This window comes from Drosophila ananassae, assembly GCF_017639315.1.
Source record: "Drosophila ananassae strain 14024-0371.13 chromosome 4 unlocalized genomic scaffold, ASM1763931v2 tig00000256, whole genome shotgun sequence".
Classification (NCBI taxonomy): Eukaryota; Metazoa; Arthropoda; class Insecta; order Diptera; family Drosophilidae; genus Drosophila; species Drosophila ananassae.
The window spans coordinates 296,935-315,636 of record NW_025319050.1 but is presented as its reverse complement, the minus strand read 5'-3'; positions in this window follow the sequence as shown (position 1 = coordinate 315,636).

Genomic DNA, 18,702 nt, shown 5'->3' with positions numbered 1-18,702 from the left:
ACAAAAAAAAAATGAATGTATTGATTGAGTTTCTGGATTTTCTCTCGCTCACCCAAGCCAATTGGATTTGGGTGACTTCGTCGATGTCTGTCGTTTCTTTGGAATAAATGTGGTCACCGAGCTCTTTGTTGCTCGCCGTTGGATTGATTCTCGGAGTTCCTTTCCCGTGTGGGTACCCCGCGTTGCACTCGTTGATGGTTCTGCTTTTCTTCTCGTCGTCTCGTCGTTTGCAGCTTCTTCTTTCTTCTCGTCGTCCAATTCGTTTGCAGCTTCTTCCTTCTTCGTCGATTTATAATCGTGTCGAAATTCAGCACAGTGCCAAACGAGGATAGCACGGCATCGGCAGGGCCTCTTATTTTACTCCTAATAATTATGATGGCCTGATAATGGCGAGAGCTATTTACATAGTTCCTAAAAATATAATATACAGCCACCGCCGCATGCCGCCAGGAAACGTGGCCGTAATTTCCCGTAAATTCGGGCAGGCACTTGACGCATCTAGGGGCTCGTCACATTTGACGTTGTCCCTGATTTCTATGGGTTCATATGTTTTGATTTTGGGAGCTTCCGCTTGCGCGGGAGCGATTTACACTGCGTTGACCTGTTCGGTCAGCCGCTGTATAGCCAGGCGAAGTTCGTTTTCCCTACGTTGACTTTCGATATTGGCTTCTTGAACGGCATGTTGAACGGCCGCCTGTATGGTGGCTGTCATTTGTTCCATGCTTAAAGCCATTTTCGCGTGTATGAGTGCTCTAGCGTTTGCGCTTTTTGGGGTGGAAGATCTGGCCGGTCTTTCGGACTCGGACTCAGAATCACTGGAGAATTGTCTTACGCTTCTATATCGTCGGAAGGGATTGCTCATGTGGAGCTGTAGTTATGTATAAAACCCGAGAAAAAAAAACAAATTCATGCTCGAATTGCATACCCACAGAGGTAATTGGTAGGGTGAGAGGGCTCCCGAGGGCTGAGCCGTCGTTTTAGTTATGTGTGCGGGCTCGTCGAACTGCACTATTGCTTTGCCAATTAGAGGCAAGGTGAGGGGTATGCGGGGACTGAGCCTCCGCTATGACACAAAGATAAAAATAAAAATAACAAAGTGCCACACACTGCATGCGCGGCCGTATGTATTCCCAAAAATGGAGTGGGGAAACAAAACGGAAAGGGAAAATAAATAACCAAGACTGTGCAGCTAATACCAAGAATTTTTGTGTAACAAAAGAGACATATAAAAGCTGAATTAAATGCACACAATTATATGAATTATTTTTGATTGGAAATTAAATTTTGAGTTAGTGACTTTTTGTTTTGGTTAAGAATTTTCTATTCTGCAAATTTTGCGTTGTTGTATTAGGTGTACAAGTAGAAAATCGCCGTTTTCGACTAGGTGGTGGCATCTTCACAAAACGGTGAGAAATTTTGATCGGGAACGCCAAATGGCGAGCTAAAGTATCGGTTAACAACTCTCCATTGTCTCGTTCGTGTATTCTTATTTTCTATCATTTTGTTGGTGCACGAAAATGTCGAAATTCGAACCGAATAAGCGTCATTTGCGGGAGATTTTGCTTTTCGCGTTCAATTCGAAAAAATCGGCAGCTGAAGCGCGTCGAATGATCGTACAAACTTATGATTAGTCGTGTATAAGTGAAAGAACGTGTCGAGAATGGTTTGCAAAGTTTAAAAATGGCGAGTATGACGTGGAAGACAAGGATCGACCGGGTCCTGTGAAAAAGTTTGAAGACGCGGATTTGGAGGCATTACTGGATGAAGGTTCTTGTCAAACACAACAAGAACTCGCGGATTCCTTGGGTGTGACCCAGCAATCAATTTCCCTTCGCCTGAAAATTGTTTATACAAAAATTTGTATAACAAGAAAGGAAAGCTAACTTCGGGCGGAGCCGAAGTTTATATACCCTTGCAGTTGAGTCGCAGTCCGCTAGGTCGCAGTCCGCCACGCATCTTATATTATTAGATATATAGCGGATCGTATATAGGCGGCCGATCCTTATGAAATTTGGCAAATCAGATTATTTTGTCCAAAATAGAATCTGTACCAAGTCCCATCTTTCTAACTTAAAAAACACCAAAGTTATGCCAATTCCGATCGTTGTATGACAGCTATAGGATATAGTCTGCCGATCCTTATGAAATTTTGTACATAAGATATGTTGATCAAATATAACATGTGTGGAAAGTCCCAACCCTCTATCTTAAAAAACAACGAAGTTATGGCATTTCCGATCAATTAGTTATATGGCAGCTATAGGATATAGTCGTCCGATCCCGGCCGTTCCTACTTATGTACTGCCTGCAACAGAAACAAGGGTGTGTGCAAAGTTTCAACTCGATAGCTTTAAAACTGAGAGACTAGTTTGCGTATAAACAGACAGACAGACGGACAGACGGACATGCTCATATCAACTCAGGAGGTGATCCTGATCAAGAATATATATACTTTATAGGGTCGGACATGTCTCCTTCACTGCGTTGCACACTTTTGACCAAAATTATAATACCATCTGCAAGGGTATAAAAATACAATGCTAAACCGTCAGCCAAGTTCCGACTTATGTACTGCCTGCAACAGAAACAAGGGTGTGTGCAAAGTTTCAACTCTATAGCTTTAAAACTGAGAGACTAGTTTGCCTAGAAACAGACAGACGGACAGACGGACATGCTCATATCGACTCAGGAGGTGATCCTGATCAAGAATAAATATACTTTATAGGGTCGGAGATGTCTCCTTCACTGCGTTGCACACTTTTGACCAAAATTATAATACCCTCTGCAAGGGTATAAAAAATGTATTTTGGGAAAAACAATCTGATTTGTCGAATTTCATAAGGATCGGCCAACTATATCCTATAGCTGCCATATAACTGATTGATCGGAAATGCTATAACTTCGTTGTTTTTCAAGTTAGAAGGATGGGAGTTTCAATGGATTCCTCTTTTGGCAAAATAATTCGATTTTCCAAGTTTCATAAGGATCGGCCAACTATATACGATCCGCTATATATCTAATAATATAAGATGCGTGGCGCCACCTAGCGGACTGCGGCTCAACTGCAAGGGTATATAAACTTCGGCTCCGCCCGAAGTTAGCTTTCCTTTCTTGTTTTTATACCCTTGCAGAGGGTATTATAATTTTGGTCAAAAGTGTGCAACGCAGTGAAGGAGACATCTCCGACCCTATAAAGTATATATATTCTTGATCAGGATCACCTCCTGAGTCGATATGAGCATGTCCGTCTGTCTGTTTCTACGCAAACTAGTTTCTCAGTTTTAAAGCTATCGAGTTGAAACTTCGCACACACGCTTCTTTCCTTTGCAGGCAGTATATAAGTCGGAACGGCCGGGATCGGTCGACTATATCCTATAGCTGCCATATAACTGATTGATCGGAAATGCCATAACTTTGGTGTTTTTTAAGTTAGAGGGTTGGGAGTTTCTACACATGTTATATTTGACCAAAATATCTTATGTACAAAATTTCGTAAGGATCGGCCGACTATATCCTATAGCTGTCATAGAACGATCGAAATTGGCATAACTTTGGTGTTTTTATACCCTTGCAGAGGGTATTATAATTTTGGTCAAAAGTGTGCAACGCAGTGAAGGAGACATCTCCGACCCTATAAAGTATATATATTCTTGATCAGGATCACCTCCTGAGTCGATATAAGCATGTCCGTCTGTCCGTCTGTCTGTCTGTCCGTCTGTCCGTCTGTCTGTCGGTTTCTACGCAAACTAGTCTCTCAGTTTTGGAGCTATCGAGTTGAAACTTTGCACACATCCGTTTTTTCCTTGCAGGTAGTATATAAGTCGGAACGGCCGGGATCGGCCGACTATATCCTATAGCTGCCATATAACTGATTGATCGGAAATGCCATAACTTTGGTGTTTTTTAAGTTAGAGGGTTGGGAGTTTCTACACATGTTATATTTGACCAACATATCTTGTGTACAAAATTTTATAAGGATCGGCCGACTATATCCTATAGCTGTCATAGAACGATCGGAATTGGCATAACTTTGGTGTTTTTTAAGTTAGAAAGATGGGATTTGGTACAGATTCTATTTTGGACAAAAGAATTTGATTTGCCAAATTTCATGAGGATCGGCCGACTTTATGCGATCCGCTATATATCTAATAATATAAGATGGGTGGCGCCACCTAGCGGACTGCGACTTAACTGCAAGGGTATTTAAACTTCGGCTCCGCCCGAAGTTAGCTTTCCTTTCTTGTTTAAGTTAGAAAGATGGGATTTGGTAGAGATTCTATTTTGGGAAAAACAATCTGATTTGTCGAATTTCATAAGGATCGGCCAACTATATCCTATAGCTGCCATATAACTGATTGATCGGAAATGCTATAACTTCGTTGTTTTTCAAGTTAGAAGGATGGGACTTTCTGTGCATTCTAATTTGGGCCAACTTATATGATCTGCTAAATGTCATCAGGATCGGCCGTCTATATCCTATAGCTGTCATATAACTGATTGATCGGAAATGCTATAACTTCGTTGTTTTTCAAGTTAGAAGGATGGGAGTTTCAATGGATTCCTCTTTTGGCAAAATAATTCGATTTTCCAAGTTTCATAAGGATCGGCCAACTATATACGATCCGCTATATATCAAATAATATAAGATGCGTGGCGCCACCTAGCGGACTGCGACTCAACTGCAAGGGTATATAAACTTCGGCTCCGCCCGAAGTTAGCTTTCCTTTCTTGTTTATTTTTTATTTAACATAAAACCAATGAAGACGTGAAGGAATTATGGGTGAAAGTGCTCACTTACATGATTTTACGATGGGCGCCAATTAATTAAATTGAGGGGTAGGTACAGTTGTATGTCCGTTGCTGGAGAGGATGTTTTCAGTATAGGACGATGTAATATCCCTGGCGGTTGCCTAGGGTTCTTCCTTCTCGCTGGAAGTTATGTTGGGAGTTACTAACTCCGTTGTTACCGCCCTTAAGGCTTAGTAACCAATTTAACAAGTGAATTGAATCTTACGGCTTGTGCCGGAGTTTTGGTAAAGGAGTTCTTTATTGTGTGAGACTCAAGTGCAAACTGAAACATAAAGCTAACAGAAATGTATGTAGGGTTGAACAAATTATAGTTTATTTAAATTCTTTGGGTAACGTATACAAAAATGAATGTTCTTTTTAATAATAATCGCGACTTTCGCACTCGATGGGCTTCGGTAGCTTTTTTTCCGCGTCTTCTCTTTTCTGCGTTCAACTCTCTTCTTCTTCCCAAACGACAGTGTAGTGTATCATTGTCTTTGGATTGGTGTTTGGCAAATTGGTATTTTCTTAAGTGTGGCCTTTTCTATAAGTCCTAATATGTCCCAATCCCACATGTATTTCATAGCGGCCACGCAAATATGCAGTGTTCGCCGGCTATACACTAGCATCCGGCCAGACGCTGTGTCAGCAGTTTGGCCAGAGCGAGCTCTTAAGTAATCGGACATTGCCGTTGCGCGGTTAACTTTAGTTAACTTGTATAGTTCAGCATCCTATATAAGAATTTTTCTTCTGAAATAAAGACCCTAATTTCTCCCAAACCAAATAACTTTTGGAATATGTTTCGACAAAAATTATCTAATTGAAACAATACCTTTCGATTGGTATATAATTCATTTAGATCGGTTGCCTACAGAAAATTTTTAATTCTTCGGCTATATATAGAGTTTCCTCGCGCACGCCAAGGCATGCAGTTCGTCACCTAATGGACTTCCGTCCACAGTGATAGTTGCGAATACAGAGTAGATCGGTTCGTTACTCAGTGTCAAGGCACGGCACTTAAAACTAACCTACTTCGAGTGATCCTATGTAAAACAGACCACAAGTAGGACTCTCATAAACTTCGAGTGGCTCCTGTGAAACGGACCACAAGTAGAGCCCGAATTTCCCAACCTACTTCGAGTGTTGCTCCCGTGAAACGGAGCACAAGTAGGACCGGCCGATACGGAATCAGCCAGCATGCGAACGTCTATTATTTTTATAAATTTTGTTCCGAGCTTCGGACGCATTTTCGCCTAGGCATCCAACGGAAGGGAAGATGCGGCAAACGATTTGGACCCATGAGCTAGTAGTTTATGTACAGAGCATTTTTTTATTCCAGTGTCAACATAAACAACAAAGTTTTAATCTTCTTTTTCAAAGGATCCTCTATGTTTTGCTTTAAGTTTCCAATTCGGTTTCGCGTCCATGTGCCAGCCAATACTGTGTCATTTCTGCGTAACTTAGGTGTATATTGTCTAGCAAAAAGTTTTTTTTTGCATAATGAAGCAAAACTGCGTAAATAGTTTTTATATAATAGTTACCTACTTTTATTTCACGAAACACTTAAAATGATAGGTTAATACGAGGGTTGCTATATATATTTCTGGCCTAGGCCATATTAAGTATTGCCTGGCGCCATCTGACGTTTTCATTGGGAAGTTTGACATGTTTTAGCAGAAACGTGCTCAGACGTACGTTTTGACGTACGGCCATAATTTGGGTTGTTTACACACTTGACTTGAAAAAATCAATTTGGCAGAAAATGGAATTAACTCGTGAACATTTTCGCGCAATCATTTTTCACGGTTTCAAGAGTGCATCGAGCACCATCTTATAGCACTGCAAAAACCTGTTATAATGAATTCAATCGTGGCCGACGCTCGCTCGAAGACGAAGGTCATGAAGGTCGTCCAAAAACAGTCATTGTTCTAGAGAAAATTGACGCCGTGCATGAACTGATAATGCAAGATCCTTGGGCATTTCTTCCACTAGCATACATTTGATATTGTATGGACACTTGGCCGTAAAAAAAAAATTTGTTCTCGTTGGATCTCGCACAATTTGACAATCGCTCAAAAAAAGGCTCGCGTGGATTAGTGCAAAAAATTTTGAAAAAATACAATCGCGGTGTTTTAAAAGACGTTTATAAGATCGTCACAGGTGATGAATCATGGATCTATGCTTATGAGCCAGAAACAAAACAGCAATCGACCGTGTGGGTCTTCGAAGACGAGCCAAATCCAACGAAAGTTGCTCGTGGAAGAAGCACTTCGAAGCAAATGGTGGCCTGTTTCTTTGGAAAAACAGGTCACGTGGCGACTGTTCCGCTGGAGCAACGTAGGACGGTCAAATCTGAGTGGTACACCACAATTTGTTTACCTGAAATCTTCGGAGAAATTCGAAAAATGAACAAGAGAAGGCGGATCATTCTGCACCAAGACAATGCGAGCTTTCACACATCAGCTCTAACCAGCGCCTTTTTGACCGGCCAAAATGTCAAATTGATGGGTCATCCGCCATACAGCCCTGATTTGGCACCCAATGACTTCTTTTTATTCTCGCACATTAAGAGAAAATTGCGTGGTCAACGATTTTCGACGCCAGAAGATGCAAAACCATGTTTTGGAGGTGTCTCAATCGGATTGAACAAAGTGCTTCGACAATTGGTTTAAGCGCATGCAAAAGTGTATACGTCTTGCTGGAGAAAACTTTGAAAAATAATAATCTTAATCTTTTAATCATAAATATTCGCATTTTCATTATAAGGCCAGAAATATATATAGCAACCTTCGTATACAAATTTACAAAAGCACATATTCTCTTGTGTGGGACACATCACATTAAACAAATATTGCTTTAAACACATAAATTTACACACCTTCCCTAATATTTTCCATTTTACTTCGATTTAAAATGTTAAGTATAACTTTTGAAATCTTACTTTAAAATTTGCTATTATTTGCGTGGCAAAAAGTCTACGTTTCTAATCAACGAACAGCTGACTTTCAGGGCCAGCGAATTCAGTAACGAAATGGTGATTTTTAGACGCAACGTATATTATTCTAATTCGATAACAAAAATTCGATAATTGATAATCAATTTTCGAATAAAAATGTTGGAAACAGCCCCAAGCATCTGTGGCGAGTCAACCGACACAATTTGAAATTGCAACGAATAAATTCTACAAGAAGCTACAAGAAGCTTCACTCTTCAAGAAATCATCTTAACATTGGCAACATATACATTCAACAAAATCTTTGTATCCACACTATTCATGCAGTTATCTTTAATAAATATGAATAGTTATTAACAAACGTGGTTATACTTATTTGGAGCATATAAGTCTCCATAATTGGTGACCCTCGACAACTAGAACAATTCACATCACATCAAAGTCTGGAGTACATACACACAAGTATTTCACAACATGGCCGAAAACGAAGACTTCGCTGACGCGCAAGACGCTGCGCAATTCACTAGCACAGCCATGATTCAATCCGTATTTGGAAGGATGCCGTTCCCAAAATTTACGATCAATCACAAACATAGAAGTGTTTTTCACGAAGTTAGAAAGTTGGTTCGCACTATAAGGACTTGGTGCACGAAAAGAACAGGAAAAGTTCGCTGCAGTCATCGCCTACGCAGACCCCAAGTACCTTGAACAAGTACACGATCTTGTCAACAATCCACCCGAAACAACCCCTTATTCCACCTTAAAGGAAGCGATCCTTTCAAAGTTTACGGATTCAGAAATGGTACGTTTGGACAGACTCGCAACTGGAATTCAGCTCGGTGACAGCCGCCCAAGCCACTTACTCTGCCAACTGCAACAAACCAAGGCAACCTGTGACGAATCAGTAGTACGACGCTACTGGATCAAACGTATGCCTCCTCCCGTGCGCGCGGTAATTGTCGGCATGATAGGAAGCTCACCGCAGACCAAACTCTCACAACTGGCAAAAGCAGCCGATGCAGTTATGGACTCCTTAAACGACGATACGGCTGACCACGTATATGCTTTTTCTAAAAACAAACAACAGCAGTCTCATCAAGAAGAACGCGTCATAACGCTGACCAAACGACTCGATGATAACGAAAAGGCTCTGCAGCAGATCAACAAGAAACTAGGACAGTTACTAAATCACAATCAAACGCGTGGAAGAAATAATCAGCGACCCCAAAATTACTACCGCAACAATGCACCTTCTAACGATAGATCGTCCCAACAACTGTGATGGTACCACAACAAGTACGGCAGAGATGCACAGCGTTGCAGCCAACCATGCTCCTTTACAGTGTTCAACGAGGACGACCAAAATAACCAAATGCAACCATCAGAGGATCAGGAGGCAGCCTTGACGGATTAAGTAATTTCGCCTCTTCTTATCATCAAGCATTTCAAATCAATGTTCACAGAATTTCTTACTGCAACCGACTTTTCGTACCAGACGCCCAATCTGGTAGAAAATTTTTAGTCGATACAGGAGCCGACGTTTCGATCATTCCATACAGTACTATTCACAAGAATATACAAAACGCCAATCGCCATACACTCTTTGCAGCGAACGGCACAGAAATAAAAACATACGGCACCATCCGCTTGACACTGAACCTAGGACTACGTCGTCCTTACACTTGGAACTTCGTTATTGCTGATACCAATACTCCAATCATTGGATCCGATTTTCTACCCCATTACAACCTCCTTGTCAACATCAAGGAGGCTAAGTTAGTTGATGCCAAAACACGCTTGACATGCTGTGGTATCCACACACATCAAAATTCATCTGTTATTAAAACATTCAACACATCCAACACATTCGCTCAACTGTTGGGGGAATTTAAAGACATCACACAATTTAACACAATCACACATCGTCCATAGTCAACGACTAGCGTCACCCACGTCATCGACACCAAAGAAGCACCACCCTTCGCGCGACCACGAAGACTGACCCCCGAGAAATTCCGAGCAGCAAAGAACGAGTTCCAATATTTAAAGGACATGGGAGTATGCAGACCTTCTAAAAGCCCATATGCTTCACCTTTACACATGGTACGAAAACCTACTGGTGAATGGAGACCATGCGGTGACTACCGCGCCCTCAATTCGCAAACCATACCGGACCGGTATCCGCTACCACACATACAAGATTGCACACACGTGTTCTATGGAAAAACTATTTTCTCCAAGATCGATCTCAACCGCGCATACAATCAAAACCCATATAGAACCTAAAGACATCCCTAAAACGGCCATAAAAACTCCATTTGGTCTGTTTGAATTCACACACATGACATTTGGACTGTGTAACGCAGCTCAAACATTTCAACGCTATATGCATACAGCATTCAGGGATTTAGACTTTGTCTTTGTTTACGTCGACGATATAGCAGTCGCATCGGCCAACATACAACAACATCAAATCCATCTGCGCCAAGTTATCGAGAAACTGCAGGAGTACAATCTCACGATAAACCCCAGCAAATGTAGTGTCAGAAAAGAATCAATTGAGTTCTTAGGACATAAAATTAACCACCAGGGTATTATTCCTATACAAACCAAGGTAAAAGCCATTACAAAGTTCCCCTTACCCAAGGTGGCCAAAGAATTACGAAGATTCCTCGCAATGATCAACTTTTATAGACGATTCCTCCCCAATGCTATTCAACATCAAGCTCCACTGGTGCAGCTTATACCAGGCAATAAGAAAAACGATTCCACCCCAATCAACTGGACAACAGAAACAATCGACAAATTCAACAGTTGCAAAAATTCTTTAGCACAAGCTGCACTATTGGCACATCCTGCACCGAACGCAAACTTTTCGCTAAGCACAGACGCGAGCAACATAGCAGTGGGATCGGACCTACATCAAGTCATCAACTCGAAATACAAACCAATGGGATTCTTCAGCATTAAGCTCTCAGAAACACAACGAAAATATAGCACATACGATCGGGAGCTAGCAATTTACCTCGGAATTAAATATTTCCGCCACATGCTAGAAGGAAGGGTTTTTCACGTCCGTACAGACCACAAACCCTTAGTATACGCCTTCGATCAAAAACCCGAAAAAGCGTCCCCGCGACAACTTCGCCAATTGGATTTCATAGGACAATTCATCACATCTATAACACACGTAGCAGGAGACGAAAATACAACCGCAGATACGCATTAACACAATTATGCGTATCTGCAGACAATTGCATTAATTATAATGAAATAAGCGATGCGCAATTACGCTGCCCAGAACTCCAAAAACTACTCAATTCCAACACCAGCTCGCTTCAGTTAAAAGCAGTAAATATTCCTCTACACATCACTCACTAATTTGCGATGTATCTACTTTTAGCGTACCGCCTTTCATACCACAGCCACTTAGAAACAAAATCATTGAGAAGCTACACAACATTGCACACGGTGGAATTAGGGCAACTATTAAACTTTTAAAACAACGATTCGTTTGGCCCTCCATGCACAAAGAAATCTCCGAGTTCGTAAAACACTGCATTCCTTGCCAAAAATCAAAAATCACCCGCCACGTTCGTTCACCTCTTCAACACTTCACATACCAAAGATTCGAGCACATCAATCTGGATCTTATTGGACCACTTCCACAATCTGGCCCTTACAGATACTGCCTCACCATTATAGATCGGTACACGAGGTGGCCAGAAGCCATCGCTATTGAAGACATGCAAGCCGATACCGTAGCATCCGCCCTCATTCGCTCCTGGATCTCCAGATTTGGCATACCGGCTCGAATCACAACGGATCAAGGCAGACAATTCGAATTCGATTCGAATCGAGGCTATTCAATGAATTATCAAGGCTACTGGGAATCGATCACCTACGTACAACCGCATATCATCCACAAGCAAACGGAATCATCGAACGCTGGCATCGAACTTTAAAAGCTGCCATCATGTGCAAAAACCAGTTGAATTGGCCACAGAAACTACCAATAATTCTTTTAGGACTTCGCACAGCTTACAAACCGGACATTCAAGCAACACCGGCACAGCTAGTATACGGAACTACGCTCAGATTGCCGGGAGAGCTTTTCCACCAATCAAACAACATACAATCCCAAACGGAATATGCCAAAGAATTGGAAAAAATCATGCAAGAGATCCGTCCAGCACAAACAGCTCATCATGACACCTCTAAACCATTTATATTTAAGGAATTGGAGACCACCTCACATGTATTCCTACGAAATGATGCCGTACGGACTTCACTTAAACCTCCTTACGACGGTCCATTTGAAGTCATGAAGTCCAGCACAAACAGTTCATCATGACACCTCTAAACCATTTATATTTAAGGAATTGGAGACCACCTCACATGTATTCCTACGAAATGATGCCGTACGGACTTCACTTCAACCTCCATACGACGGTCCATTTGAAGTCATCGAAAGGAATGATAAACACTTCACCCTATCCGTCGCTGGACGTGCAGTCAAAGTATCAGTGGACCGCCTCAAGCCCGCCTTCGTAATAATGCAACAGCCAACAGGCAAAAGCTCAACGCTGGAACCACCAAATAAAGGACCAGACCTACAGGCTCTTGGTGAGTCACCGGAAACAACCTCACCTCCAAGACCCCGGCGTACAATTAGACTCCCTGCTCGCTTTGCACCATGAAGTCTAGGGGGGAGTACTGTGGCGAGTTAATCGACACAATTTGAAATTGCAACGAATAAATTATTTTTCGCCATAGTATCTAAAATCCCTTTGGGCATACTAAAAGACTACTCGCTACAAGAAGCTTCACTCTTCAAGAAATCATCTTAACATTGGCAACATATACATTCAACAAAATCTTTGTATCCACACTATTCATGCAGTTATCTTTAATAAATATTAATAGTTATTAACCAACGTGGTTATACTTATTTGGAGCATATAAGTCTCCATACATCTTTAAAAATAGCAAGTTATATGGCAGCTATAGGATATAGTCGACCGATCCCGGCCGACTAGTTTGCGTAGAAACCGACAGACATACGGACATGCTCATATCGACTCAGGAGATGATCCTGAAAATATATTCGAAATTCAAAAGACGATGAATCAGCACCAACAGTTGCATTTTGTTTTACTGCATACGTAAAATTATTTAAAAGATAACTGTTTGGTCATTGATATTTTTCAATGACGTTTAATCCAAATAATAACACTGAATTAATTATTTTTAAAACGTTATAATGTTGTTTATTCATGGGCGCATATGAAAATGGAGTAAGACAAAAGCTCCAATTTATGATGCGTGTGCACTGAGATTAAGGGAAAGAGAGAGCCCACCTTAGAATATAGGCTGAGCGAAATCTTGTGCTTATGTGCTCCAGCAACCAAGCTTGGTTCGGAAGCATCGGATACATTTGTGCAATGCCTTCATGGCCTTCTTCCTCCCTCCGATTAACCAGTATTTGGATCAAATAATAGATAACAGAGCACGAGGCCCCGTGTGTAGATTCCGCTCATGGAAATCAACAATTATGGCCAGAGTGACTGGATAGAAGCCATATTGCCAGCCATGGCAATACAAGTGGATGACGACTATCAAAATCCAACCTCGAAACAGGAGAGGATGAGGCAAGTGTTCTGGCTAACGAGATCTTTGTTCAATTAAGAAGCGCCTTTATGTCATCCCAAAAATGCACAAACTGCAATAATCTCAATAAAATATCTCCTGTGATGGCCACTCGATGGCAACGGAACCTTTGAAGAATGTGCAGCAGCTTTGGTTGGATAACTGGACCAGACATCAACACGTCATTTAACGAATAACTAGAACTAGCCAAACCATCAAAAACAACCCTGAGCTTGGTTGTTGAACTGCCTTCCTTCAAAACACAGTGATGCGGTAGGAAATATTGTCTGGTCGTGCACTAGACGGGACTGGAGACATATGCCCCAAGTCTAGTGCCAATGAAAGACACTGCCATGTACGACGGCTCTCAGGGGGCATTAACGGAAATCTGGGGCATGCAAAAATTCTGCCATCGACTCCCAAGTAGGGATAAAATTTCAGTTCGAGGCCTGGTTAACTGGGTCCAACCTTTGAAGGAGCTCCTGCACAATGATGCAGCCGATGTGCATCGTCGCTACAAGCTCAGAGACGGTCCATCGTAAGTCGCTGCTGATCTCCAAAATATCCAATTTTTCAAGCTCCCCGTGGATGGCCTTTAAGTACTCGTACATGGCGATTAATTGGCCATGACGCACATTGAGCATGGCATCCTCCACCTTGGACACTGGCTGGAGGGCTCCTTGGATCCTCTTCAAATCCCTGAGGATACCCTTCGCCTTGAATTTTAAAATGGCATTCTGAGCTAAAGTGGGTTCCCCTGTATATTGAACTATGCTACAATAATTCTTCCTCCTCCTTATCATATAGTGCTTTTGGCATTCTTTGCTCTCTGCCTTGGATTACGAAGCATGGCGAGTATCCCGTGGAGTCTGACACGCTAGAGTTCACTGCCAGCATTAATTCTGGCCAGTGTTCGTCCCATGTCCTTTAGTCATTGCCTGCAAACTGGGCGATCATCATCTTAACCGTCCTGTTTGCCCTTTCTGTAGGGTTTTCCTGCGGCGTGTATGGTGCGGTAAACTGATGACAAACTCCGAGCTCCTCGAGAAATTTTTGGAAACTCCTACTGGTGAACTGGACACCATTGTTTGTCACCATCACCTTTGGCATCCCGTAACTCGCGACGATCCTTTCGTGAATTGCCTTCTGCAGCGTCTCCGTTGTGGCTTTCCGCATTGGGGCCATTTCTGTTCATTTTGTAAACCGATCGATCATTACCAATAGGTGTTTCCTTGCTTGGACCTCGGCAACGCTCCCACAAAGTCCGCACATACCGTCGCCTTGCCTTGCTACTATTTTTGCAATTGTTTTCCTTCTGCCTAGATGTCCCGCTGTCGGTTCGTCGTTGTTCTCCTGTAGCACTTGCTGCCTCATATCCATCGGCACACACAGCTTCCATGATGCTACTTCTTCGCTTCCGGCTCTATGCGGAACATGTCGGTAAACCAGGGTTGCCTCTTCTACGTACTCTGGCCATTTCTGTGGGCGCTTATGAATGGTGCCATTTCTCCACGTCTTCGCTTGCTGTGGCACACCTCAACTTACATTATGAACCATCTTTGCGCTCTGCCTTGGAGTAGTTCTGGCATCGCCCGCGGGATTGTGTTTATTTTCAACCCGTAAGTTTTAGCGGACCATGCTACTCGGTCCACGAACTCGAGAGGATCTCCTTTTCCGTGGCTCCATGCTCCTTATACTTTTCAATTCTGGTACTGCAAGACTTTGAATGAGCTTCTCCGACTCGCTCACCGCTCTTTGTCTCGGCGTGGACCTCTGCGCGTACTTCTCCTCGAATACACGAGTGACCGCCATCACTTCGTCGTCCTTCGTCCTTCGTGTTCCTTCCGCTGGGAGACCGAGCTCTCTGCACACTTCGCACAACTCCTCCTTGCAAAGCGCGTAAATCCAATTCTTTCTCTCCATCTTGAAGCTGTGTTACTCCTAGACTCTAAAGCAATCACGCAGTTTTGGGCGCCAGGTGTAACGAACTGTTTTTTTGTTAACTTTTACTCGAAACAAATGCCGCGGCTAGCTCACAGAGTTTGGGGGATCGTTCCACCGAATTTATATATTCGACTTGATTGCCCGAGCCCAGGGTGCTTCTTTTTTCAAATATCTTCTTTATTGCGATAAAGTTACAAAAGGGTGAATCTCACTGGCTGCTTGGCTCAGCCGACCGACCGCTCGTCCTCCCGTCGATCCCCGATCACTGTTCCGGGTTGGTGCCAATACACACGCCCTCCCAAAGCTTGAGCCCAACACGACGTGTGGTCTTGGTGCCTGGCACCGATTCGGCTCACGGTTCCCTCCGTTTGGACTCACGTGCTCCAGCTGCGGGGCCTGTGCTGTCGCTGTTGTTGTCGTCGCTCCTGTCGTCGCTGCTCTCTCGTCGTCGCCGCTGCTCCTGATCCTCTTGCTGCTCCCGTTGTCGCCGCTGCTCCTGATCCTGATCCTCTCGCTGCTCCCGTTGTCGCCGCTGCTCCTCTCGCTGTTCCCGTTGCTTCTTCCGTCGCTGATCCTTTCGCTGCTTTTCTTTTGTGGGCGCCGTGGACCTACGGTATCCTCACTGGGAATGCCCTTTCACCGTGGCCGGCACCAAATCCGTGTTAGCAGACCGATAGGCTCACCTCCCAGGCATACGCCAAGCAGGATACGCTTCTCGGTGCCTGGCGGCCGGGTCAGGGCACGAAGGGCCTACCTACTCCGCAGGACACCCCCCGGTTGCATTCGCCACTCGCCTCCAAACACTTGCGTGCATACGCTCCGCAGAATCTATGGCAGACCAGAGGTATTGGCGTCGCGTCTCCTTTAACTCCAGGTGATACGCTGTGCGTACGCCCCAGCGCCTGGATCAGGATTCTATTGACTTTACCGGGGTGTCCCTGTGTGGTTTTAATGTTGGGTTTGAGTTCCCGAGCTGGCTACCCCGCGCTTTACAGGACCACACCTGGTCTCAACGATCAGGAATAGACAAGGCGTACTCCAGGCCGATCCGTCGCTATCGCTATGACACCAGGATACCTGTCGTGTCCGCGAATAACCCATCCCGACTCGTTTTACTTCACGAGCTTCACGGCTTCAGTTCCGCCGCGGCTCCTTCATCCTTTTCCCACTTGCTCCTTGATTTCTACTCTTTGGCTGATTCGTGTACCGCCGCAGGACTTACCCAAAAGGGGTCTTTCAGCTACTGATCGCAGAACCTTGGGCACTCGCTTTAAATCCCGCACTTGAGACTGTCGGACTTACCCACGGGGGGTCCTTCTGCCTATTCTCCTAATTCCTCTAAGGAAACTTTCCCTCTTGAATGTCAGACTTACCCACGGGTGGTCTGTCACTCAACTCTTCCAGCTTCCCTAGAAGACACGGTCCCGATTTATTCCAGGGGCCCTCCTTATATAGTGCCTGAGGTGCCCGTTAATCCTTGCAAATCTCGCTTCCTGCCGTTAATTCTTCGCTTCTCTGTTCTCGCCGTTAACTTTCTCCAATACCCGCCGCATTTCTATTGACGGGCTTTCTTTTTTGCCCCCGTGTGCCCCATTTGGGCCGCCTTGTTATGCAGGTCACCGGACTTTGTTCGCATACCCCCGCGCTCCCCCCTTGGGGCATTTCCAATGCATTTATGCGTGTCTGCACTTTCTGCTGGTTCCTCTGCCCCCCGCTGCTGCCCCCGCATGCCGTCTGCATGGGGCACTCGACGCATTTCTTTTCTTCCGTACTTTCTAAACACAGCTGCGCTGGCCCGTCCGACGCCGCCGTGCTAGCTTGCCTATTCCCCGCCCGCTGCTGCCCCTCTTGTCACCTGTCTTGGCGTTTGGGAGTACTAATCTCTTCACAGAACTACGCTCAAAATTTTAATTTTTATAAATTATTTTGTTTTATTATATTTAAATATAATTCTACGCGGCAAACACGATTTTTTCCACTGTGCGCTCAGAACCGTACATTGAGTTGTGAAATGTATATATATATATGAATACTTGTGCGCAGCGAATGCACTGCAGTGCAACTTCAGCCGCCGGAAAGTTTGGCCGGCAATAATTTATTGAATTTGTTCGTCTCTTCTTTAACTATATGTCTCTATTCGCGCCGCCCGCTCTCGTGCATTCGATCGGCCACCTGCACCTGCTGTCTTGCGCTATCTTGTCTCGCTCTCTCGCGGTATCTTTCGGTCGCTCCGCAGCATCAAGCGTCGAGCCGCACTTCCGCGTCTTTAATTCTATTTCGGTCCTCAACCCTAGGCAATCACATACATATGTCATATGTTCTATATATAAACCAAATCATTTAAATAAATTGTAATCATATCATACATAGAAATCTAAAGGTGCTTGTTTTTTATTAAAGCCTAGTTTTTAACATTAAATAAAGTTCTCGAAAACGCTCGGTAACTGAACCCCGACGGGATTGTGCTTAGGATTTGAAAATTTGAGATGCGCCGCTTAAAATATTTAAACATAAACAAATTAAAACATTGAAAAATAGTATTCGGTTTGTGAATTGTGTAATATTAACATCTGTTGACAGACATACATACGCTGTTTGCAGAGTGCTACAATCGCTCATACATATATTACCCCGGTATATAGAAGTTGCACAGTGGGTCGTGAGCTGACAATAAATAAACGATCTAAAATAATATTTTTGTTGCGAAAATGAATCCGATTTTCGATTGTGCCTCTCCTGGAAAGAAAAAATTCCTGAGCCAAAGTGCACTTGTCCTTTTTGAGGACCTTCAAGGATTGCTGTCCTCCTTGAAAGAAGTGGAGAAATTTCCGGAGGCGATGATAAATGTGCGGCTTAGCAAATTGGAAAGCATCGTCGCGGATTTCAAGACCGCACACAAGGAGCTGTCCGAGCTGGATGTTTCAGAACTCAGGAGCGATCTGCGCGTCAACTTCAACGATGCGGCGAAGGAGGCACGATTTATGCAGGACCGGCACGGAGTTCGGCACGGATCAACGCTACTTCTGCCACCAATTTAGATGCGTCGTTCGGAAGAATTTTCCAGGCTTTGCCCCCACTGCCACTTCCCTCTTTTAGTGGAGGTTACGCAGAGTACGCGAGGTTACGCGGTCCTGCCTTCGTGAATCTGAATTTAAGACTGTTCGATCGTTGGAGCTTCCAGACAAAAATTATGACGTCGCATTAGAGCTGCTAAACAAAAGGTTTAGTAATCGCAGGCTTATTTTGCAAGCTCATGTTAATGAGATAATGCATTTGGGGGCCGTAGAATCCGCATCGCCGACGAGGCTTCGCGAGCTTTTTGATAAATTTAATTCGCATAGGCGAGCCCTGTCAAGCATGGGCACAAC